Genomic DNA, 26709 nt, shown 5'->3' with positions numbered 1-26709 from the left:
GGTATATGAAGTCTGATTTTTATGTACCTGGGTGACTCGTGAGGACGCGGAGACGGCCTCCCATCAGCAGTCACCTGTGAGCTGGGATGAAGATCTGACAGCAAAAGACTGGCAAGCGGGAGTCCATTTTTCGACACTGGCCTTCCCCCACCGCGCCACTCCACTGGCCGATGCACAATGTACACGGCCGCTTAGAGAAGAGAAACATTGGGACGCCACATCCAAGGTATCACCGTCTGATGCATGACTTCGCTCTCAATAATTAAACGGGCCACCTCACGCTGCGCGTCTCCAGTCAACTGGGCAAGACGGCGACACGAGATACACACCACCAGGAGTAATCAGACGCCGCCGCTGCCACAGCAGAAGGCTTCACAAACGACACAGCTGCCGCTCTCTGAGCCAGAACATCCAGTAAGCAAACAGTTGTACAATACTTTCAATAAAAGTTATCTTGTGTAAAAATGCTATTTCATTTTACCACATACCCGAGACAAGGAAGAACCCACCCTGCCTACAAGTTGTGAAGAGAGAAAAATTAATTTATTTAGTATTTTCACCCTGACATAATGCTTTAGAATCAAAGGCTCTTTGCAGTAATGCTAATCCTAACAATTCACCAGCATCAAAAGAGAAAACCCAGTTACATTTAGTGTCAGAACTATTACAATATATATTTATGACAATGTTCCCCAGTAAACATACAATCTCCAGTTGCTCACTACTCCCATCAATGTGAATGTTTTTTCCTGTCTGCCAGCCATGGAATGATGGTGGTTGGTACAGACTGGCCTGCGTAAACACACACGTGTATCACTTGGCACACAACCTGTTGTGGCATGTGGTACACCTCTGTGGCCATTCTGCTTCCCTTCACTATTATCTTTGAACTACACTCCTGGAAATGGAAAAAAGAACACATTGACACCGGTGTGTCAGACCCACCATACTTGCTCCGGACACTGCGAGAGGGCTGTACAAGCAATGATCAGACGCACGGCACAGCGGACACACCAGGAACTGCGGTGTTGGCCGTCGAATGGCGCTAGCTGCGCAGCATTTGTGCACCGCCGCCGTCAGTGTCAGCCAGTTTGCCGTGGCATACGGAGCTCCATCGCAGTCTTTAACACTGGTAGCATGCCGCGACAGCGTGGACGTGAACCGTATGTGCAGTTGACGGACTTTGAGCGAGGGCGTATAGTGGGCATGCGGGAGGCCGGGTGGACGTACCGCCGAATTGCTCAACACGTGGGGCGTGAGGTCTCCACAGTACATCGATGTTGTCGCCAGTGGTCGGCGGAAGGTGCACGTGCCCGTCGACCTGGGACCGGACCGCAGCGACGCACGGATGGACGCCAAGACCGTAGGATCCTACGCAGTGCCGTAGGGGACCGCGCCGCCACTTCCCAGCAAATTAGGGACACTGTTGCTCCTGGGGTATCGACGAGGACCATTCGCAACCGTCTCCATGAAGCTGGGCTACGGTCCCGCACACCGTTAGGCCGTCTTCCGCTCACGCCCCAACATCGTGCAGCCCGCCTCCAGTGGTGTCGCGACAGGCGTGAATGGAGGGACGAATGGAGACGTGTCGTCTTCAGCGATGAGAGTCGCTTCTGCCTTGGTGCCAATGATGGTCGTATGCGTGTTTGGCGCCGTGCAGGTGAGCGCCACAATCAGGACTGCATACGAACGAGGCACACAGGGCCAACACCCGGCATCATGGTGTGGGGAGCGATCTCCTACACTGGCTGTACACCACTGGTGATCGTCGAGGGGACACTGAATAGTGCACGGTACATCCAAACCGTCATCGAACCCATCGTTCTACCATTCCTAGACCGGCAAGGGAACTTGCTGTTCCAACAGGACAATGCACGTCCGCATGTATCCCGTGCCACCCAACGTGCTCTAGAAGGTGTAAGTCAACTACCCTGGCCAGCAAGATCTCCGGATCTGTCCCCCATTGAGCATGTTTGGGACTGGATGAAGCGTCGTCTCACGCGGTCTGCACGTCCAGCACGAACGCTGGTCCAACTGAGGCGCCAGGTGGAAATGGCATGGCAAGCCGTTCCACAGGACTACATCCAGCATCTCTACGATCGTCTCCATGGGAGAATAGCAGCCTGCATTGCTGCGAAAGGTGGATATACACTGTACTAGTGCCGACATTGTGCATGCTCTGTTGCCTGTGTCTATGTGCCTGTGGTTCTGTCAGTGTGATCATGTGATGTATCTGACCCCAGGAATGTGTCAATAAAGTTTCCCCTTCCTGGGACAATGAATTCACGGTGTTCTTATTTCAATTTCCAGGAGTGTATATGAATACATAGTATAATTATTTTCTAAAACATGGCTGTTTTTATAACCAGATTCTGTTTCCTACTTTAATCAGATTTTCAAGTAAGACTCCTTTATTCTGCAAATTGTAAGTTCTTCCAGTTGTGTTTTAAGAAATGAAGCATCCCAACAATATAAATCTGATATGCATGTGAACAGTACAATATCTATCTCACTAAATATATAAACATACACAAAAACGTACCATTTACAGGAAGTGTGTTTCTCACATGTGTGGTTTGATCTTTATCATGGGAGACTCATTGTTTCAAATTTCGTAATCTTGTTACCAGTATCACTGCAAATGACATTGGAAGTGAGTTACCTGCTCCAGTATTACATTATTTATAACAATTTTTTATGTGATAGATGATTTTCCCTTGACTACCTTAACACTTAATTTATTAATGGAGATTTTCATGTGACATTCAGAAGCCAACAACTCAAGATGATAGACATCTTTATGAAGATTCTCTTTATTTTCTTGAATTATTATTGAATCATATGGAAATAAGCAGGGAACATATGTCCAGAAATGAAGACGTTATGAATGAATTGCCAGTTGATTCAATGCACAAGAAATAGAAACAGATGTAAATAGAATGCCTGAAAAAAACTTCCAAACCTAATACTTCATTACAAACCACAAGGGACAAGAAAAAGGTAAAGACGACAGAAGGGACTGCTACAACATGTTGACCAGCAGAGGTGAAATCATGTAACACATGGGAGAAGAACGAAAGGAAGAATCATGTAATCCATTGTACACAATCTTTATAAAAATTTTCTTGACACTATTAATGTTCTGGGCACTGACATGTATATACATCACATGACAAAGTAACTTTTCCCCGTCCATCCTCTGTACTGTTTTCATAGTTTTATGTTCATTCTTGTCACTACTAACAAACTACACCAGAGGACATGAATGAGTATATGAAATATTTACGAAATTTGCAGTACTGCTGTTTGTGTTATTTGTAGTGACACACTCTAAACTTGTGTTGTTACGCCTCATTTTTCCTTTTCCCAAGTTAGATCTGAAAATGATCTGCTGGTCAGATCAAAACATCTCAATAATTTTGAAAATGGTGATCCAGGTGGTGTTTCCCATTCATTATACCAATGTAGGTAATTTTTTCCTGACACATGGTAGGTAATTTTTTCCTGACACATGGTAGCAATTACAAAGTTTAACCAGTCCATATACAGGAATTTTCACATGACTTGCTATGCCAGTTGCCAGTGACTGCAGTTCCTGACTTCCAGGAGATCATGTGGGTTTAGGTAATTTTTTCCTGACACATGGTAGCAATTACAAAGTGTAACCAGTCCATATACAGGAATTTTCACATGACTTGCCATGCCAGTTGCCAGTGACTGCAGTTCCTGACTTCCAGGAGATCATGTGGGTTTTTGTAACGACAAACTAACAAATTTTCAAGACTGAACATTCATGATTACATTTTTAATGCACATCCATTTACTGTTTTTCCTGTGCTTAACATGTGGATAAAAAATCTTTTTGCATAGATTTTTGCCTATATTTGTTATGAATGGTCTAATTTATAAGCATATTAAAGGTTCCATTTGTTACAAAATAACATTTTACATTAATATTGATAGGACATGACGTTTTCATCTGGTGCTCAGCTGCTGAATACGAAATTTACCTCTAATTATTGATCCAGAATACTGTGCCTTCATTATGGTGTGGTTGATTGGTTTAAATCTTGCAATAAACGTAAACCTGCAAACTGTTAAAGATGTAATTCACTCATTTTTCTGTCTGCCACTCTAAGAGTAAGCACATAATTTAGCCCACATGCAAGGTAAAATGGTAGTACTTACAAACTCATTTTGTTCAGAACATTAAACCTGCGCTTGTCGTAGGATAAAACATTTTCTTATCCCAGAGCAACACAAGGCTGTTCTCATTACGTTCTCGTGTTTATATTATGCTGTGTTAAGTCAGAAAAAAAAACACCACCAGAGAAAAATCAGTGTGGCACAGTTTAATCATTCAATCATAAAGCTAGGAGTTTCTTTTTAATTTTATCGATTTTTTCAGCTTCAAACGTGACTGTACTCAATACACTCGAGGTATATATCTGATACGCATTTAGTCACAATCTATCGCCTTTTATTCAATACACGATGTATTTTGGACACTGTGCGTCTATCTTCAGGTGTATGTCGTCTTAATCCATAGTTTATTTGTCCTCTTGAAATAGATTGAATGCATATTCCTGTCATGAAAAGTTTTAATGTTACGTTCCGAATTTTGTAGGCCACATACGGAAAAATTTGCGAAATAGTGGAAAAGATGAATAGTGCAAACTTACCAAATAATCCACGAAAAGCGTTTTTAACGCTTTAGTAACGGCATAAGTTTTCTTCTCCATCGTTTTCAAGCATATCATTTCATTTCATTTAAGAGGCAGATCCGCAAACAATGTTTGTAAACACTTCGTAGATGTTTTTCTACATGGTGTGGACCAAGATGCATTTATCATAGTGCTATAGATATAATTATTAAACAATTGACATATGCAGGAAAAAATTGACATACGCAGAAAGTAACTTTAGAACAGATATTTAAAATTACAAAAGAAACTGTTGCTTGCGATATCTGGTTGTTCATTTAACACCGAATCAGGTTTTTTGATTTCGTGGAGGTGTATCTCCAGTTGTTCTGACAGATCTAGGGTCTTACTATTGGCTTTATTATGTAATACTACCAAATTGTTTTCTAGATTGTTGATGACGTGGTTCGTTTCCAACATATTTGTGCAATGACTGATTCTTCAAATTGGTTGAGCCTGAATGCGTTTAGATCTTCTTGAAATCGGGTTTTAAAGTTCCTGCTTGTTTTCCTTACATAGTAGGCAGAACAACTGGGGCGTGATACCTTGTACACTCTACTGTTGTTTGTTTGCATATTTCATTTTATATTATGGATGAGTAAGTTTCCTAATTTATTATTAGTTGAAAAAGAAACTTACATTTGTTTCTTTGAAAAGGTTAGCTATTTTTTGTGAGATGGAAAACAGGTATGGGATACCAGCGAATATTTTCTCTTCTTTCATAGAGTTGACATTCATTGTCTTGGTTTTGTGTATTTGTCTGTCTAAATTGTCGATAGTTTTGGTTGTGTAGCCATTGCTGATGGCAATGCTCTTTATAGTAACTATCTCATTCTTAATGGTGTTTCCTTCTAGGGCAAGGTAGTGTACTCTGTATAGCATGGATCTAAATGTTGTGTGTTTCTGTGTGGTGGGATGAAATGATGAGTTGGCCAGTGTTACTTGTGTGTGTGTGTGTGTGTGTGTGTGTGTGTGTGTGTGTGTGTGTGTGTGTGTGTGTGCTAAACTTATGTTTTTGTTGATGGTTGGTGATTTTCAGATCCAGGAAATTTATGCATTTGTTGTCCTCATGTTCTATTGTGAATTTCACGTTTAATTGGAAAGAACTGAATACTGCTAGTAGTTCCTCAACCTCATTTTTTGTTCCATGAAATAGAAGTAAGGTATCATCAACTTATCTCCAGTAATATCTTATTTTACTTTTGAATCTATTGTTTCCTTTAAAGAACTTACTTTCCAGATGATTGAGAATTATGTCTGCAAGATCACTTGATAGGATACTGCCCATGGAGCAAGACCCTAATTCTGTTGATGAACTTTCCCATTGAATGTTCAGTAATTGTAAGACAATATTAACTGCAATGTGTCCTTGACTTCTGATATTTCTACAATTGACAATTTTTTGTGTGTTTTCAAAAATTGTCTATTGTTTCTTCAGTTGGTACATTTGTAAATAGGTTAGTTACATCAAAAGAGGCAAAATATACCAGCACTCAACAATACCTTGTTTCTTCATATACTGAGATTGTACTGCTGACTTCATCCACATTACCTCACATTTCTTTCTGGCAATAGACTGCATCAGGCTTGTTTTTGGTCTTCAATTTGACATAATTGACACGAAAATCACACGCTAGACATTCGGTGATTTTAACCCTAGCACTGGTTTGTGATTCCTGTACGAGTATACTGCTTTTAGTGCCTGGCTGGGTATGCTTTTAGTGCCTGGCTGGGTATGCTTTTAGTGCCTGGCTGGGTAAATTCAATTTAATTTAATCTATATTCAGCAGCTTCAAACGTGACTGTACTCAACACATTCGAGATATGAATTAAAAAACGCCTTCAGTCACAATTTATCATGTTTTATACAGTACATTATGCATATCAACCCTGTGGGTCCATCTTCTGGTCTTAATACATGATTTACTTGTTCTCTTGAATGAGATGAAATGCATATTCCTGTCACAAAAAGGTTTGATGTAAGGATACGAATTTTGTAAGCCAGACGTGGATAATATGTGCGAAATAGTGGAAAAGACAAATGTAACTGTTTCATTCTTAACTATTATTAAATTAGGAAACTTACTCATCCATAACATAAAATCAAATATGCGAACATACAAAAACAGTTGACTGTACAAAGTATCATGACCCAGTTGTCCTGCCTACTATGTATCGAAAACAAACAAACTTCAAAACCCGTTTTCAAGAAGATGTAAATTCTTTCAGGCTCAGCCACTTTGAAAAATCAGTCATTCCACAACACATGTTGGAAAAGAAACATGTCAACAACAACATAGAAAACAATTTGGTAGTACTGCATAATGTAGCCAATGGCAAGGCCCTAAATCTGTTTCAACAACTGGGGATACACCTCCACAAAATCAAGAAACCAGAGTTGATGTTAAATGAACAAAAAGATTTCGCAAGCCACAGTTACTTCTGTAATTTTGAAGATCTATTCTAAAGTTATTTCCTGCACATGTCAATTGTTTAATAATTATATCTTTAGCACTATGAAAATGCACCTTTGGTCTCACCATGTACGAAACATCTGTGAAGTGTTCACAAACATGTGTTTGCAGAGATGCCTCTTCAATGAAATGGTATGCTTGAAAACGATAGAGCAGAAAAAAAATGCTGTTACTAAAGGGTTAAAACGCTTTTGTTGGATTATTTGGATAAGTTTACACTATTCATCTTTTCCACTATTTCGCACATTTTTCCACGTGTGGCTTACGAAATTCGGAACCTAACATCAAACGTTTTCATTACAGGAATATGCAGTTAATCTCATTCAAGAGGACAAATAAAGCATACCACGTTTGAAGCTGCAAAATATGGTTAAAATTAACTTGACCAGCCAGGCACTGAAAGCAGTATACTCACACAGTAATTACAAAATAAAGTTCGTGAAAGCCAGTGCTAGTATTAAGTTCATCAAAGAACGTCTAGCGTGTGACTTTCGTCCTAATTATGTCAAAGCGAAGATCAAACAAGTCTGCTGCAGCCTAGATTGCCAAGAGGAAATGTGAGATAATGTAGATGAAGTCTCAAGTAAAATCTCAGTACAAAAAGAAAGAAGATACTGTTAAATACTGTTGCAACACGTATTTACAATTAGCTAATAAATTACACCATTAGAACTAAGAGCTGCTGAGGAGTATGTAGAAAGAACTGTAAATAAAATGCGAACTGAAATCACACACAGGCACCAAAAGAAATTAGAAGCCATATAGCTAAAACTGAATCAGCAGCAGGACACCCAACCACCCAACAAAACAGTTTCATAAAGAGTCGCAAACCAAACTGATATCACCTTCATGAAAAAGAACAACGTCTACTTAAGGAAGGGCTAAAGCACAATGTAGAACCCAGATTAAGTGCTAATAACCTAAAACATCTCATCGTACACACTAAAAAACCAACTGATTTAGCTGATCTTAACAAAACTGAACAGACTGTCCTAGCACACAACATGAAGTTATTCAGGAAAGCATAACTAACCATAACAAAATCCAAAAAACAGTTTATCAGGAGAGAAAGCTATTAAACAGCATAAACATGAAACCATATAACAACAATGCCACTATTCTGAAAGCTGACAAAAGCAATTCTGTAGTAATTATGAGCAAAGATGAATACATCACTAAAACACAAAGTTTCTTTTCTGAAAATAACATAACAGAGCTCAAGCAAGATCAAACTGAAATTGCAAAACAAAATCAGAAAAATGGTTAATAAATTCAATTTCTTCTTCACCGAAATTGAAGAATTCTCAAAATTATTATACAGAATGGAAGCGTGGACATTGAAAAAGAAGGACATGAACAGTTTAGAAGCTTTTGAAATGTGGGCATATAGAAGAATACTTAGAATTAGTTGGGTGTCGAGGATTACTAATCAAGATGTCCTAAGAAGAATGTGAAAGGAAAAAGAATTAATTAAAACTATTAAAGTAAGGAAGCTACAATATTTAGGCCATGTTATTAGGGGAGTAAATTACAAAATATTGCAAATAATACTAGAAGGGAAAATTTGTGGGAAGAGAACGAGGGGTAGAAGACGGACATCCTGGATTGACAATTTAAAAAATTGTTACAACTGTTCAACGTCAGAACTCCTTAGATCAGCCAAATCAAGATCAGAAATTGCCATGATGACAGCCAACCTTCTTAGAGGAGACGGCACATGAAGAAGAAGAAGAAAAAGCAGCAAAAACTTTCACTTTAATGAATCCCACAGCCCAAAGACAGAGCTCAACCCAAGACCCACAAATCCCAAGTTCCACTGAGGTCTACTGTTAATTCTAGGAATACACCTGCTTTCAGTGTCTCCCAATTACTGAACAAAATTCTGAAGCAGTACTATACCTTTGATAAAACATAGTCATGTAAGAACACAAAGGGATTAGCAACTAAAATTTTGCCTCTTTTGATGTAACTAACCTATTTACAAAAGTACCAACTGAAGAAACAATAGACAATTTTTGAAAACTTAAGAACATACAAAAAATTGTCAATTGTAGAAATATAAGAAGTAAAGGACACATTGCAGTTAATATTGTCTTACAATTACTGAACATTCAATGGGAAAGTTCACCAACAGAATTAGGGTCTTGCCATGGGTAGTATCCTATCAAGTGCTCTTGCAGACATAGTTCTCAATCATCTGGAAAGTAAGTTCTTTAATGGAAACTATAGATTCAAAAGTAAAATAAGATATTACTGGAGATAAGTTGATGATACCTTGCTTCTATTTCATGGAACAAAAAATGAGGTTGAATTACTAGCAGTATTCAATCCTTTCCGCATAAATGTGAAATTCACAATAGAACATGAGGATAACAAATGCATAAATTTCCTTGTTCTTAAAATCACCAACCATAAACAAAAACATAAGTGCAGCATACACAGAAAACACACACACACAGATGTAACACTAGACAACTCATCATGTCATCCCACCACACAGAAACATGCTGCATTTAGATCGATACTACACTGAGTACACTCTTGATCTAAAAGGGAACATTCTCAAGAATGAGATAGTTACAATAAAGAGTGCTGCCATAAGCAATGACTACACAGCCACAATAATTAACAATTCAGACAGACAAACATACAAAAGCAAGACAATGAATGTCAACACTATGAAAGAAGAGAAAATATTCAGCAGTATCCCATACCTGGGCCCAATCTCACAAAAAATAGCTAACCTTTAAAAAAAACAAATGTAAGTTTCATTCTCAACTAATAATAAATTACTTAACTTACACATCCGTAACAAATTCAAATATACAAACATACAACAACAGTAGAGTGCATGAAGTATCATGCCCTAGTTGTCCTGCCTACTATGTATGGAAAACAAGCACAAACTTCAAAACCTGTTTTCAAGAACACCTAAATGCTTTCAGGCTTAACCATTTGGAAGAATCAGTCATTGCACAAATATGTTGGAAACGAACCATGTCATCAACAATCTAGAAAACAATTTGATAGTATTACATAATGAAGCCAATAGTAAGACCCTTTATCTGCCAGAACTGGAGATACTCCTTCACAAAATAAAAAAAAACAGAATCAATGTTAAATGACATGATTTCGCAAGCCACAGCTATTTCTATAATTTTAAATATCTGTTCTGAAGTTATTTCCTGAATATATCAATTGTTTAATAATTAAATCTTTATCACTATGAAAAATGCATCTTTAACCAAACCATGTACAAAAACGTCTGTGAACTGTTAACAAACATGTGTTTGTGAAGGTGTCTCTTGAATGAAATTATTTGCTTGAAAACGATGGAGGAAACAACTTATGACGTTACTAAAACGTTAAAAACGCTTTTCTTGGATTATTTGGTAAGTATACACTGTTCATCTTTACCACTATTTCGCACAAATTTTCCACATCTGACTTATGAATTTGTAACCCAACATCAAACCTTTTCGTGACAGGATTATGCATTTCCCCTTATGCAATAGAACAAATAAAGCATGTATTAAGACGAATTACACCTGAAGATGGACCACAGGATCCGAAATGCAGCGTGTACTGAATAAAACACGAGTGTAGGAATTTCTAATTCCTTTGTTGCTTGAGGATTCTAATCTACTACAAATAGAACATAGTTTACATTTTGTATATCTATACAAGAAAAGTGCTGTGCAAGTAGTCACATCTTCATCAGATTTCGTAGTTCTAAGATCGGCAACTTGCAGTAAATGTTCAGAATATAACACTTAACAAAAAATGTAGGATCCCACTACTACAGTATCAATGAGTCACAGCTGGAAATGGTCCACTCAAACAATTATGTGGATGTAGCAACTTTTAGGAATTTGAAATTCAACAATTACACAGGATTAGCTATAGGTAAAGCCAATGGCAGACATCAGTTCAGTGGCGGACTACAGGAAAAACACTGAGCCTCAAAGGAAATTGCTTACTAACTCTTACAACCCATCCTAATACGAATCTGAAGCATGCAGTAGTTGTATGAAACAGGACTGATAGGAGATTTTGAACATACACTATGAAGAGAAGCTCAAGTGGACACTGGTTAAGTTGAGCCATGCGACAGCATTATGGACATGCTAACAACTAGTCCTTGACCAATGGTGCAGCAAGCAAGTAGCTTCTACATATAAACCTGCATCTACATGATACGTCTGCAATTCACGTAAGTGTTTGACAAAAGTTCATAGAACCACTTCCAGAATATTTGTCTACTCTTCTACTTTCAACAACGATGTGGGGGAAATACGAACACTATCTTTCTGTGCAAGTTCTTTATTCTCTTATCATACTTTGGAATAGGAAGTTGGTGATTGAAATAATAGGAAGAGATCAAGCTACAAATAAAAACTGTTTTGTTTTGATTGCCACCCCAGCTAACATTTAATTTCCAGCTCCCTCACTTTGTGATAAAACAAAGCTTGCTGCCATTCCTTGAGCGTTCCCATAATGAGGACAGTGTAAGTAGTCCTCCACAAATGTTGCTCCTCCTAAATCTCTGCCAATGAAATGTGATCTTTGGTTTGCCTTCTTCCCAACACTTTGCATATTATGGTTGTAATACATATAATGCATATAGTGCACACATATTTTGTCAAGCTGTAAGTCTTTAAATTTGGGCGAATTTCGTGCAGTCATAATTTGAGTTTTTTTAGTACTCATGTAGGGGACCACACTTTTTTATTGTTTAGATAATTTTCTATTTTTCCACCATCTACATCTACATGACTACTCTGCAATTCACATTTAAGTGCTTGGCAGAGGGTTCATCCAACCACAATCATACTATCTCTTTACCATTCCACTCCCGAACAGCGCGCGGGAAAAACGAACACTTAAACCTTCCTGTACGAGCTCTGATTTATTTTATTTTGATGATCATTCCTACCTATGTAGGGCTCAACAAAATATTTTCGCATTCGGAAGAGAAAGTTGGCGACTGAAATTTCGTAAATAGATCTCGCCGCGACGAAAAACGTCTTTGCTTTAATGACTTCCATCCCAACTCGCGTATCATATCTGCCACACTCTCTCCCCTATTACGTAATAATACAAAACGAGCTGCCCTTTCTTGCACTTTTTCGATGTCCTCCGTCAGTCCTACCTGGTAAGGATCCCACACCGCGCAGCAATATTCTAACAGAGGACGAACGAGTGTAGTGTAAGCTGTCTCTTTAGTGGACTTCTTGCATCTTCTGCCAACGAAACGCAACATTTGGCTTGCCTTCCCCACAATATTATCTATGTGGTCTTTGCAACTGAAGTTGTTCGTAATTTTAATACCCAGGTACTTGGTTGAATTGACAGCCTTGAGAATTGTACTATTTATCGAGTAATCAAATTCTAACGGGTTTCTTTTGGAACTTATGTGGATCACGTCACATTTTTCGTTATTTAGCGTCAACTGCCACCTGCCACACCATACAGCAATCTTTTCTAAATCACTTTGCAACTGATACTGGTCTTCGGATAACCTTACGAGATGGTAAATTACATCATCATCTGCGAACAACCTAAGAGAACTGCTCAGATTGTCACCCAGGTCATTTATATAGATCACGAACAGCAGAGGTGCCAGGATGCTTCCCTGGGGAACACCTGATATCACTTCAGTTTTACTCATTGATTTGCCATCTATTATTACGAACTGCGACGTTCCCCACAGGAAATCACGAACCCAGTCACACAACTGAGACGATACTCCATAGGCCCGCAGCTTGATTAGAAGTCGCTTGTGAGGAACGGTGTCAAAAGCTTTCCGGAAATCTAGAAATACGGAATCAACTTGAGATCCCCTGTCGATAGCGGCCACTACTTTGCGCGAATGAAGAGCTAGCTGCGTTGCACAAGAATGATGTTTTCTGAAACCATGCTGATTACGTATCAATAGATCGTTCCCTTCCAGGTGATTCATAATGTTTGAATACAATATATGCTCCAAAACCTTACTGCAAACCGACGTCAATGATATAGGTCTGTAGTTCGATGGATTACTCCTAATAACCTTCTTAAACACTGGTGCGACCTGCGCAATTTTCCAATATGTAGGTACAGATCTATCGGTGAGCGAGCGGTTGTATATGATTGCTAAGTAGGGAGCTATTGTATCAGCGTAATCTGAAAGGAACCTAATCGGTATACAATCTGGACCTGAAGACTTGCCCGTATCAAGCGATTTGAGTTGCTTCGCAACCCCTAAGGTATCTACTTCTAAGAAACTCATGCTAGCAGCTGTTCGTGATTCAAATTCTGGAATACTCCACTCGTCTTCCCTGGTGAAGGAATTTCGGAAAACTGTGTTTAATAACTCCGCTTTAGCGGCACAGTCGTCGGTAACAGTACCATCGGCACTGCACAGCGAAGGTATTGACTGCGTCTTGCCGCTTGTGTACTTTACATACGACCACAATTTCTTCGGATTTTCTACCAAATTTCGAGACAATGTTTCGTTGTGGAACCTATTAAAGGCATCTCGCATTGAAGTCCGTGCCAAATTTAGCGCGTCTGTAAATTTTAGCCAATCTTCGGGATTTCGCGTTCTTCTGAACTTCGCATGCTTTTTCCGTTGCCTCTGCATCAGCATTCGGACCTGTTTTGTGTACCATGGGGGATCAGTTCCATCTCTTACCAATTTATGAGGTATGAATCAATTGCTGTTGCTACTATATCTTTGAATTTGAGCCGCATCTCGTCTACATTTGCATAGTCAGATCGGAAGGAATGGAGACTACCTCTTAGGAGGGCTTCTAGTGACACTTTATCCGCTTTTTTAAATAAAATTATTTTGCGTTTGTTTCTGATGGATTTGGAAGAAACGCTATTGAGCCTAGCTACAACGACCTTGTGATCACTAATCCCTGTATCAGTCATGATGCTCTCTATCAGCTCTGGATTGTTTGTGGCTAAGAGGTCAAGTGTGTTTTCGCAACCATTTACAATTTGCGTGGGTTCGTGGACTAACTGCTCGAAATAATTTTCGGAGAAAGCATTTAGGACAATCTCGGAAGATGTTTTCTGCCTACCACCGGTTTTGAACAAGTATTTTTGCCAACATATCGAGGGAAGGTTGAAGTCCCCACCAACTATAACCATATGGGTGGTGTATTTATTTGTTACGAGACTCAAATTTTCTCTTAACTGTTCAGCAACTATATCATCGGAGTCTGGGGGTCGGTAGAAGGAGCCAATTATTAACTTAGTTCGGCTGTTAAGTATAACCTCCACCCATACCAATTCGCACGGAGTATCTACTTCGACTTCACTACAAGATAAAGCACTACTGACAAACACCCCACCACCAATTCTGCCTAATCTATCTTTCCTGAACACCGTCTGAGACTTCGTAAAAATTTCTGCAGGCTTTAGACAGGTTTCTGTACCTATAACGATTTCAGCTTCTGTGCTTTCTATTAGCGCTTGAAGCTCAGGGACTTTCCCAGCACAACTACAACAATTTACAACAACAATTCCGACTGTTCCTTGATCGAAGCACGTCCTGTATTTGCCACGCACCCTTTGAGATTGCTGCCCACCCCGTACTTTCCCGAGGCCTTCTAACCTAAAAAACCGCCCAGTCCACGCCACACAGCCACCGCTACCCATGTAGCCGCCAGTTCAGAGTAGTGAACTCCTGACCTATTCAGCAGAACCCGAAACCACACCACCCTATGGCGCAAGTCAAGGAATCTGCAGCCAACATGGTCGCAAAACAGCCTGAGCCTCTGATTCAGACCCTCCACCCGGCTCTGCACCAAAGGTCTGCAGTCGGTTCTGTCAACGATGTTGCAGATGGTGAGCTTTGCCTTCATCTCGTAAGCAAGACCGGCATCCTTCACCAAATCAGATAGCCGCTGGAATCCAGAGAGAATTTCCTCAGATCCAAAGCGACACACATCATTAGTGCCGACATGTGCCACCACCTGCAGCTGGCTGCACCCTGTGCTCTTCATGGCATTCGGAAGGATCCTTTCCACATCAGGAATGACTCCACCCGGAATGCACACGGAGTGCACACTGGATTTCTTCCCCTCCTTAGCCGCCATATCCCTAAGGGGCCCCATTACGCGCCTAAAATTGGAGCTGCCAACTACCAATAAGCCCACCCTCTGTGATGGCCCACACCTTGAAGGCTGAGAATCATCCTCTGAAACAGGGCAGGCAGCTGCATCTGGCTCAGCTAGAGACAGTGCCTGAAACCTGTTTCTCAGACGCACCGAGGAGGCTTTCTGATCAGCCTCTGGGGACGTCTTTCGCTGCCTGCCACGCCTTGGAACGACCTCCCAATTAACCACAGGCCAGGGCTCAGCCCCACTGCAGGCAGCAACCGGGCAACCACAGTGGCAAACCGATCTGGGGACGGACGGGACGAGGTTGACATCCCTCTGATACCCAAGTCCGGCTCCCCACAGTGGTGCCCATTGGCAACAGCCTCAAGGTGCGCGACCGAAGTCAGCGCCGCTTGCAGCTGTGAGCGAAGGGATGCCAACTCAGCCCTCATCCGAACACAGCGATCACAGTCCCTGTCCATTCTAATCGATGTTGAACAACAGTTACTGAAACACGAGTCCGTGCCTGGATAACGCAAGGAAAACACGCAAAGAATGTATTAACTAACCTGTACAAATGCCTAACGACTGCACTACAATCTGCCTGAATTTACGATTACAGTAACAAACTCGAAATTACACCTCCTATACGAAACTCAAACGCAATTTAAGTTAGAATCTACGAAGTAAACACTAAAGCGCGATGCCACAACTCTCAAATACTATAATACGCCCGAAATTTATGAATTAAACAATGCAAGTACCCAAAAACACGCAAAGAAATTAAGAATTAAAAGTATGTAACATACGTAAGCTAGGGGTATACGACTTGCTGCTGCAGCTGCTTATCCAACGGCGGCAGGGAGCACACCATATAGATATCTTGTCTAAATCATTTTGAATTTGTCTTCATCTGATGAGTTTACTAGAAAAACATCTGTAAACAAAGACAGCTACTCAGATTGTCTCCTATATCATTTATGTAAATTAGGAACGAAAGATGCCCGATAACACTTCCTTGGGGAACCAACTAATTACTTCAGTACCATTACAAGACTATCAGTTCCTATGAATTGTGACCTTACTGACAGAATATCAGGAATCTAGTGCCATGACTGTGACAACAATGAAGGCACATAATTTGACTGGAACCTACTTATGACAAATGATGTTAACAGCCTTCCAAAAATCTAAAATTATGGTATCAACTTGAGATACGCTATCACTAGCATTCATCACTACATGTGAATATAAAACCAGTCATGTTTCACCAATATATTCGGAATCTCCGCTAATTATGTGTCAATAGATCATTTTCTTTAAAGTATTTCACAATGTAGGAACTCACTATTTGTTCCAGTAGTTGGGTCCCACATTTCGCATATAGTGACAGAATGTGGGCTGTGATATGAACATGACCTCATGCTTGTGAGGAACTACCTAATAGGCGAAGACTTTTACAGAGACTCCAGCTGCATGGCATCAAAACATAAGTAAAGATACACTATGTGATCAGAAGTATCCACAGACCTTGCTGAAAACGACTTACAAATTCATGGCGCTCTCCATCAATAATGCTGGAATTCAATATGGTGTTCACTTACCCTTAGCCATGATAACACCTTCCACTCTCGTAGGCGTACGTTCGAATCAGGTGCTGGAACGTTTCTTGGGGAATGACAGCTCATTCTTCATTCTTCATGGAGTGCTGCACTGAGGAGAACTATCGATGTCGATTGGTGATGCCTGGCTCATAGTCTGTGTTCGAAAACAACCCGGATTCTGGTCAAGACTCTGTGCAGGCCAGTCCATTACAGGGATGTTATTGTTGTGTAACCACTCCGCCACAGGCCGTGCATTATGAACAGATGCTCGATCGTGTCGAAAGATGGAATCGTCATTCCCGAATTGCTCTTCAACAGTGGGAAGCAAGAAGGTGCTTAAATCATCAATGTAGGTCTGTGCTGTGATAGTGCCAAGCAAAACAAGTGGTGCAAGCCCCATCCATGAAAAAACGACCACAACACAACACTACCACCTCCGAATGTTACTGTTGGCACTACATACTCTTTTTTTTGTGGTTTTAGGGCGCACAACTTCAATGGTCATTAGCGCCCTTACTACGTTAAGAATGCACCGCGAGGCACAAGTTTAAAAAAACAACTAAAAGGGAAAACACGATAAAAGACAGACTGATAGGCAGAGGATTAAAAAACAGCATCATCAAATGTCCTTAGAGAGGTGTGTCAAATTGATAAAACGAAGGACACGAGCAGCTGCTCATGGGTCATCTGCTAAAATGGCATCTAAAGTACATGGCAGGTTAAGATCGAGACGCAGTGTGTTGAAATCCGGACAGGACATTAAAATGTGGCGGACCATCAGCAATTGCCCACATGGGCAGAACGGCGCCGGCGCAGCAGTCAGCAGATGGCGATGGCTGAACCGGCAGTGTCCAATGCGTAACCGGGCCAAAACGACCTCCTCCCGCCGAGAAGGGCGGGAGGAGGACGTCCAAGCCGCGGGAAGAGGTTTCAAGGCCCGAAGCTTGTTGTCTGTAAGTGCAGCCCAATCGGCATGCCACAGCGATAAAATGCGCCGACAAATGATCCTGCTACAGTCTGAGGAAGGGACACAACAAGAAGCTGTCCGAGGCTGGAGGACCGCAGCCTTGGCCGCGGCATCTGCAGCTTTGTTCCCAGGGATACCGACATGGCCAGGGACCCACATAAAGCTAACTGGAGAACCGACGTCCACCAGCTGCTGAAGAGATCCGGTGCACGAAAGGGTGAACCGGATACGGATCACTGAGGCTCTGGATGGCGCTCAGGGAATCGGAGCAGATGACATAAGCAGAATGTCGGTGGCGGCAGATGTAAAGAACAGCCTGGTAGAGGGCAAAGAGCTCAGCTGTGAAGACTGAACAATGGCCATGGAGCCGGTAGTTTAAACTTTGTGCCCCGACAATAAAAGAACACCCGACCCCGTCATTGGTCTTTGAGCCATCGGTATAAATGAAGGTCCTATTGATGAACTTTGAACAAAGTTCAACAAAACGGGAGTGGTAGACCGAACCGGGGGTAACCTCTTTTGGGAGCGAGCTGAGGTCAAGGTGAACGCGGACCTGAGCCTGGAGCCAAGGTGGCGTGTGGCTCTCGCCCACTCGAAAGGTTGCAGGGAGTGAAAAATTAAGGTGTTTAAGGAGGCGATGAAAGCGAACTCCAGGGGGTAGCAGGGCAGAGACATACAACCCGTATTGACGGTCGAGAGAGTCGTCAAAAAAGGAGCGATAAGACGGGTGGTCGGGCATTGACAGTAGCCGACAGGCATACCGACAAAGCAGTATATCGCGCCGGTAGGTGAGTGGCAATTCGCCAGCGTCAGCATGAAGACTCTCTACGGGACTAGTATAAAACGCTCCGATCGCAAGTCGTAAACCCCGATGTTGTATGGAGTTGAGGCGGCGTAAGATGGATGGCCGTGCAGAGGAGTATATAAAGCTCCCATAATCCAGCTTGAAGCGGACGATCGACCGATATAGACGAAGCAGGACGGTTCGATCCGCTCCCCACGACATACCACTGAGAACACGGAGGACATTTAAAGAACGGGTACAACGGGCAGCCAAATATGACACATGTGGAGACCAGCTAAGTTTCATGTCAAATGTAAGACCTAAAAATTTTGTTGTCTCCACGATTGGGAGAGCAACAGGACCGAGTCGTAAGGACGGTGGGAGAAACTCTTTGTAGCGTCAGAAGTTAATACAGACCGTCTTCTCGGCAGAAAAACGGAAGCCATTGGCGACACTCCAGGAGTAAAGACGGTCAAGAGAACGCTGAAGACAGAGCTCCAGGACACGTGTACACTGCGCGCTGCAATAGATGGTAAAATCGTCCACGGAAAGGGAGCCTGATACATCAGCTGGGAGGCAATCCATTATTGGATTGATCGCGATGGCGAAGAGAGCGACGCTCAAAACTGAGCCCTGTGGCACCCCATTCTCCTGGCGAAAGGTGTCTGACAGGACAGAACCCACACGTACCCTGAACCGTCGATCCATTAAAAAAGAACGAATAAAAAGAGGGAGGCGACCGCGAAGGCCCATGTATGCATGGTGCGGAGAATGCCCGCCCTCCAACAGGTGTCGTAAGCCTTCTCCAAATCAAAGAACACAGCCGCGGTCGGGCGCTTCCGCAAGAAGTTATTCATAATGAAGGTCGACAAGGTAACCAAATGGTAAACAGCAGAGCGGCGCCTACGAAATCCACATTGTACATTGGTAAGTAGGCGTCGAGACTCGAGCAGCCAAACCAATCGAGAGTTAACCATTCGCTCCATCACTTTACAGACACAGCTGGTAAGCGAGATGGGTCGATAACTGGAAGGCAAGTGCTTGTCCTTCCCCGGCTTAGGAATCGGGACAACAATAGACTCGCGCCAGCATGCGGGAACACGTCCCTCAATCCAGATGCGATTGTAAGTATGAAGAAGAAAACCTTTACCCGCAGGAGAAAGGTTCTTCAGCATCTGAATATGAATAGAATCAGGCCCTGGAGCGGAGGACCGTGATCGGCCAAGTGCGTTTTCGAGTTCCCGCATGGTGAATGGGGCATTATAACTTTCACGATTCGAGGAGCGGAAGTTAGGTGGCCTAGCCTCCTCTCCCTGTTTGCGGGGGAGGAAGGCAGGGTGGTAATGAGCGGAGCTCGAAACCTCGGCGAAAAAGCGGCCGAAGGCATTGGAGACATCCTCAGGGGCCACAAGGACGTCATTCGCGACCGTCAAGCCAGAAACTGGTGAGTGGACCTTAGTGCCAGATAGCCGAGCCGGCGCAGGCCACCCCAGACAACAGAAGGAGGAGTAAAACTGTTGAAGGTGCTTGTGAAAGCAGCCCAGCTGGCTTTCTTGCTTTCTTTAATAATACGACGACACTGAGCACGTAATCGTTTATAATTGATACAATTCGCCACTGTAGGGTGGCGTTTAAAGGTGCGTAAAGCACGTCGACGAGCATGTAAAGTGTCTCTACATGCTGCAGTCCACCAGGGGACCGGTACGCGACGTGGAGAAGAAGTAGGGTGAGGGATGGAATATTCAGCAGCAGCGAGAATGACTCCCGTGAGGTGTGCGACCTGACGATCGCAGCTTGTGAAGGTTTGATCCTGAAAGGTCGCCCCGGAAGAGAAGAGCCCCCAGTCTGCCTTGGAGATGGTCCAACTAGAGGAGCATGGAGAGGGGGTATGCTGCAGGAGATGGATAACACACGGGAAGTGGTCGCTCGAATATGTATCAGAAAGTGCATACCACTCAAACCGGCGTGCAAGTTGGGGAGTACATATAGAGAGGTCTAAATGGGAATAAGTGTGAGATGTGTCCGAAAGAAAAGTAGGGGCGCCAGTATTGAGGCAGACAAGGTTGAGCTGGTTGAAAAGGTCTGCTAACAGGGAGCCCCTCGGGCAGGATGCTGGAGAGCCCCAAAGGGGATGGTGGGCATTGAAGTCTCCAGTTAACAAAAATGGTGCAGGTAGCTGAGCAATAAGTTGCATCATGTCTTCCCTGGTAACAGCAGATGACGATGGAGTGTAAACGGTACAAATGGAAAATGTAAAAGTGGGGAGAGTAATGCGGATGGCAACTGCCTGCAGGCTGGTGTGCAACGTGATGGGATCATAGTAAATATCATCCCGGACCAGCAACATAACCCCTCCATGAGCCGGGATACCTACCACAGGGGGTAGGTCAAAACGCACAGAGGTGTAGTGTGCCAAGGCAATTTGATCGCATGGGCGTAGCTTCGTTTCCTGGAGGGCTACGACGAGCGGACGGTGCAAGCGGAGCAGCAACTTCAAGTCCTCTCGATTGGAGCGAATGCTGCGAATATTCCAGTGAATAAGTGCCATCGTAAGGAAAGGAAGATAAAAGAAGGGGTCACCTCGAAGGCCGCGGAGGGCCTGGCTTCGAGCGAGCACTGCCGCCGCTATCAGTAGGCGGACAGTCTTCTTCCATTGGGTCTATCGGTTCATCGTCCATCTTGGGAAGATGGCCGGGAGGGGGAGCTTCCTCCGCCGGTGAACGGCCAGATGTTCGGCTACCAGCGGTGCAGCCAGGCGAAACGGATGACGGCCTGGGGCGGCAACCGCTGGGTGGTGCAGGAGAAGAAATGCACTGTGGCGGAGAAGGAGAACTGTGCTTCCTAGGAGCCGTCTTGAAAGGACGTTTGGTGGAAGTACCGGTCGAAGGCTGGGAGGTCGAGGTACGTAGGAAGTCTGCACAGGACGGTTCCTTCTTAAAGGCCCGTGCATCTGACTTCTGGGTCTTCGTCTTGGCAGAAGCTGATGAAGGTGCTTGTGTCTGAGGGATGATGGGAGGAAGAGGAGACGTCGGCCGGGCGATCTTAGCACTGGCCGAACGGACGACCTTGGTGCTGAAGGTCAGATCGCATATCTGGGTTGCCACCTCCCTGGTAGTCTGAGGAGAGGCGAGGACAGTACTGTACTTCCCCGCTGGGAGCAGCGTGGGCTTCCTACTAGCCAATAGCTTGCGAGCAGCCGAGGTGGACACTTTCTCTTTGACCCAAATTTCTTGGATACAGCGTTCTTCCTTATACACAGGACAGTCGCGGGACAATGCGGCATGGTAACCCTGACAGTTCACACAACGAGGAGACGGAGGTGGACAGTCACCCTCATGGGCATCCCTGCCACAAGTGACACATTTAGCCGCATTGGAACAAGACTGTCGAGTGTGATTGAAACGCTGACACTGGTAACAGCGCGTAGGTGTCGGGACATAGGGGCGAACAGAAATAACCTCATAGCCCGCCTTGATGCGCGATGGCAGCTTAACACTATCGAAGGTCTAGAAAAGTGTCCGGGTCGGTACAAGGTCATTGTTGACCTTTTTCATGACCCTATGGACAGCCGTCACGCCCTGCTCAGCGAAGAAAGATTGAATCTCCTCGTCAGTCAGTCCGTCGAGGGAGCTAATATAGACCACACCACGAGACGAATTCAAAGTTCGGTGAGCCTCCACCCGCACAGGGAACGTGTACAGGAGTGTGGCCCGAAGCAGTTTTTGTGCCTGAAAGGCGCTCTCAGTTTCTAGTAATAAGGTACCGTTACGCAACCTGGTACAAGATTTGACAGATCCGGCTATGGCATCTACACCCTTCTGGATAACGAAAGGGTTGACAGAGGAAAAATCCTTTCCGTCCTCAGATCGAGAAACGACGAGGAACTGTGGGGCAGGCGGTAGTACTTTTGTCACTGACGGCTGGTCACGTTTCCGTTTTTGGGCAGAAGTCGAGACAGATGGAGTGAAATCCATTGCGGAGGAATCCCCCATGATTGCCAGCGTCTCCGATGGCGCGCTCCTTCCTTGTGGGGACCCTCTCAGAGGACACTCCCGCCTTAGGTGAATGTTTACACCTCAGGTCACACCTCCCGAGAACCAGACGGAGGGACCAATCGGCATGGTCAGAAGGTATCAGCTCAGGCAATCACCCCTCCCCGGGCCTGGCCTTTACCAGGGGGTACGCGCGTGCCTTATATGTCTACCCAGGGCGGGGAATTACGCGTTACCCCGTCACCGGCTACGCGTGCGAACGCGTGGGTCGGCCTTCAGGCACGCACAGGGAGGAAGGAAGAAGAGGAAAAGGAGGAGAGAGAGGGAGAGAGAGGACAGACTGTCTCAAACGCCGAGGCGGAGACCAGAGAAGGCAAGGAGAAGAAGGTAATGAGAAGGCAAGGAGAAGAAGGCAATGAGAAGAAGACAAGGAAAGAGTAAGGAAGACAGTGAGGTGGAAAAGAGCAAAGAAAGGAACCAACCAAAGGAAGGAAGAAACGAGAAGTGAAATAGCAAAATGACCGCAAATAGAGGTCGTGGAACCGTCCGTCTCTGGACGCAGGCGCTAACGACCCCCTTGAGGGGGTGGGACTCCTTTTAGTCGCCTCTTACGACAGGCAGGAATACCTCGGGCCTATTTTAATCCCCGAACCCGCAGGGGGGACTACATACTCTGGCAGATGACATACACAGGGCATTCGTTGTACCCCCCCCCCCATTGGGTCACCGTACCGTAAGTCGTCACTCCACACAATGTTGTTCCACTGTTCAATCGTCCGATGTTTACGCTCCTTACACCAGGCGAGGCGGCGTTTGGCATTCACTGGCATGATATGTGGCTTATCTACATCTACGTGATTACTCTGCCATTCACAATGAAGTGCCTGGCAGAGGGTGCAATGAACCACCTTCAAGCTGTCTCTCTACCGTTCCATTCTCGAATGGCACGCGGAAAAAGTGAGCACTTAAGTTTTTCTGTGCGAGCCCTCATTTCTCTTATTATATCGTCATGATCATTTCTCCATATGTAGGTGGGTGCCAACAGAATTTCGAAATTGGAGAAGAAAACTGGTTATTGAAATTTCATGAGAATATCCCGTCAGAAAGAAAAACGCGTTTGTTTTAATGACTGCCACTCCAATTCGCATATCATGTCTGTGGCACTATCTCTCCCATATTGCGATAATACAGAACGAGCTGCCCTTCTTTGAACTTTTTCGATGTCATCCGTCAGTCCCACCTGATGCAGATCCCATACCGCACAGCAATACTTCAGAAAAGGGTGGACAAGCATGGTGTAAGCAGTCTCTTTCGTAGACCTGTTGTACCTTCTAAGTTTTCCGCCAATGAATCACAGTCTCTGGTTTGCTCTACCCACAATATTATGTGTGTGTTCGTTCCAAAGTAGGTTAGTGGTAATTGTAAACCTTAAGTATTTAGTTGAATTTACAGCCTTCAGATTTGTGTGACTTATCACATAATCGAAATTTAGCTTATTTCTGTGAATAAATTCACACTTTTCGTTCTTCAGGGTCAATTTCGACTTTTCGCACCATACAGATATCTTACCTAAATCATTTTGCAAGTTGTTTTGATCATCTGATGACTTAACAAGACGGTAAATGACAGCATTATCTGCAAACAATCTAAGACAGCTACCCAGATTGCCTCCTATGTCATTAATATAGATCAGGAACAATAGAGGGCTGTAACACTTCCTTGTGGAACGCCAATGACTTTCCATCTATTACAACGAACTGTGACTTTTCTGACAGGATATCACGAATCCAGTCGCATAACGGAGGCGATACTCTGTAGGCATGCAGTTTGGTTAGAAGACGCTTGTGAGGAACGGTGTCGAAAGCCTTATATAAATCTGAAAATATGGAATAAATTTGACATCCCCTGTAGATAGCACTTATTACTTCATGAGTATAAAGAGCTAGTTGTGTTTCACAAGAACGATATTTTCTGAAACCGTGCTGTGTGTCAATAAATCTTTTTCTTTGAGGTACTTCATAGTGTCTGAATACAGTATATGTTCCAAAACCCTACTGCAAATCAACATTAGTGATATAGGACTGTAATTCAACGGATTACTCCTACTTCTCTTTTTGGGTATTGGTGTGACTTTAGCAATTTTCCAGTCTTTAGGTACAGATTTCTGTGAGCAAGCGGTTGTATATAGTTGCTAAATATGGAGCTATTTTATCAGCATACTCTGGGAGGAACCTGACTGGTATGCAATCAGGACCAGAGGCCTTGCCTTTATTAAGTGATTTAAGCTGTTTTGCTACACCGAGGATATCTACTATGTTTCTCATCTGGGCAGTTGTTCTTGATTGGAATTCAGGAATATTTACTTCGTCTTCTTTGGTGAAGGAGTTTCGGAAAACCGTGTTTAGTAAGTCTGCTTTAGTGGCACTGTAATCAGTGACTTCACCGTTGTTATCGCGCAATGAAGGTATTGATTGCGTCTTGCCATTAGTGTGCTTTATGTATGACCAGAATCTCTTTGGGTTCTTTGGCAGATTTCGAGACAGAATTTCGTTGTGGAAATTATTAAAAGCATCTCACATTGAAGTATGCATCATATATCGAACTTTTGTAAAACTTTGCCAATCTTATGGATTTTGAGTTCTTTTTAATTTGGCATGCTTTATTCACTGCTTCTGCAACAACTATCTGACCTGTTTTGTGTACCATGGGGGATCAGTACCATCACTTATTAATTTATGTGGTATATATCTCTCAATTGCTGTCGATACTATCTTTTTTGGAAACATTTCACAACTTTTCTACACTTACATCATCAGATCGGAAGGAGTAAACTGTCTCTTAAAAAGATGTTAAGAGTATTTTTATCAGCTTTTTTAAATAGATATACTTTGCGTTTCTTTTTGATGGTTGTGAGTGTTATGGTATTCAGCCGAGCAGCAACTGCCTTATGGTCGCTAATTCCTGTATTCGACACAATACTCACTATTTGTCGACGATTATTTGTTGCTAATGTCAAGTATGCTTTCGCAACCATTTACGCTTCGAGTGGGCTGATGAACTGATTGTTCAAAATAATTTGCTGAGAATGTATTCAGTACAATTTCGGATGAAGTTTGATGCCTGCCAATGGCTTTAAACATATGATTTTTCCAGCATATTGAGGGTAGGTTAAAGTCACCACCGACTATAATTTTATGAACGGGGTACTTATTTGTAATGAGACTCGCTACAAGGTAAACTACCTCTGACAGCAATAAATACTCCACCACCAACTGTATTTAATCTATTCTTCCTCAACACTGTTGCATTATTTGAAAAAATTTCAGCTGAACTTATTTCCGGCTTTAGCCAGCTCTCTGTACCTACAACTATGCTTTCTATTAGGGCTTGGAGCTCTGGTTCTTTCCCAACACAGCTACAACAATTTACAACTACAATACCAGTCGTTTCTACAACTACCTCACTTTGTTTTACCTGCCCACTTTTAGATGGACGTCCCTTCTATGGTTCCCTGATACCCTCTAGCCTAGAAAATCGCCCAGCCCTTTCCACACAACCCCCAATACCCGTGTAACCCCTTCCTGTGTGTACTGGACTGCTGACCTATTAAGCGGAACCCGGAAACCCACCACCCGATGGTGCAAGTCAAGGAATCTGCAGCGTACAGTCACAGAACCGCCTGAGCCTCTGTTTCAGACCCTCCACTCGGCTCTGCACCAAAGGACCACAGTCGGTTCCGTCGACAACGATGTGGATGGTGAGCTCCACCTTAATATCGAAAGCATGACTCGCAGTCTTCACCATTTCCACTAGCTGCCTGAAACCAGACAGTATCTGCTCCGATCCAAAGAGACAAATGTCATTGGTACCAACATGAGCAGTTGGCTGCACCCTGTACTTTTAAGGCATCCAGAAGCACCCTTCCCACATCCGGAATTACTCCCCCTGGAATGCACACTGGCTTCCTTCCCCTCCTTGGCAGCCATGTTCCTAAGGGGCCCCATTATGCACCTAACGTTGAAGCTCCCAACTACCAGCAAACCCGCCCTCTGTGAATGTCCAGACCTTGCGGACTGAGAAGCTTCCTCTGGA

The sequence above is a fragment of the Schistocerca americana genome, chromosome 11, assembly GCF_021461395.2.
Source record: "Schistocerca americana isolate TAMUIC-IGC-003095 chromosome 11, iqSchAmer2.1, whole genome shotgun sequence".
Lineage (NCBI taxonomy): Eukaryota > Metazoa > Arthropoda > Insecta > Orthoptera > Acrididae > Schistocerca > Schistocerca americana.
This window is presented reverse-complemented; position numbering follows the sequence as displayed.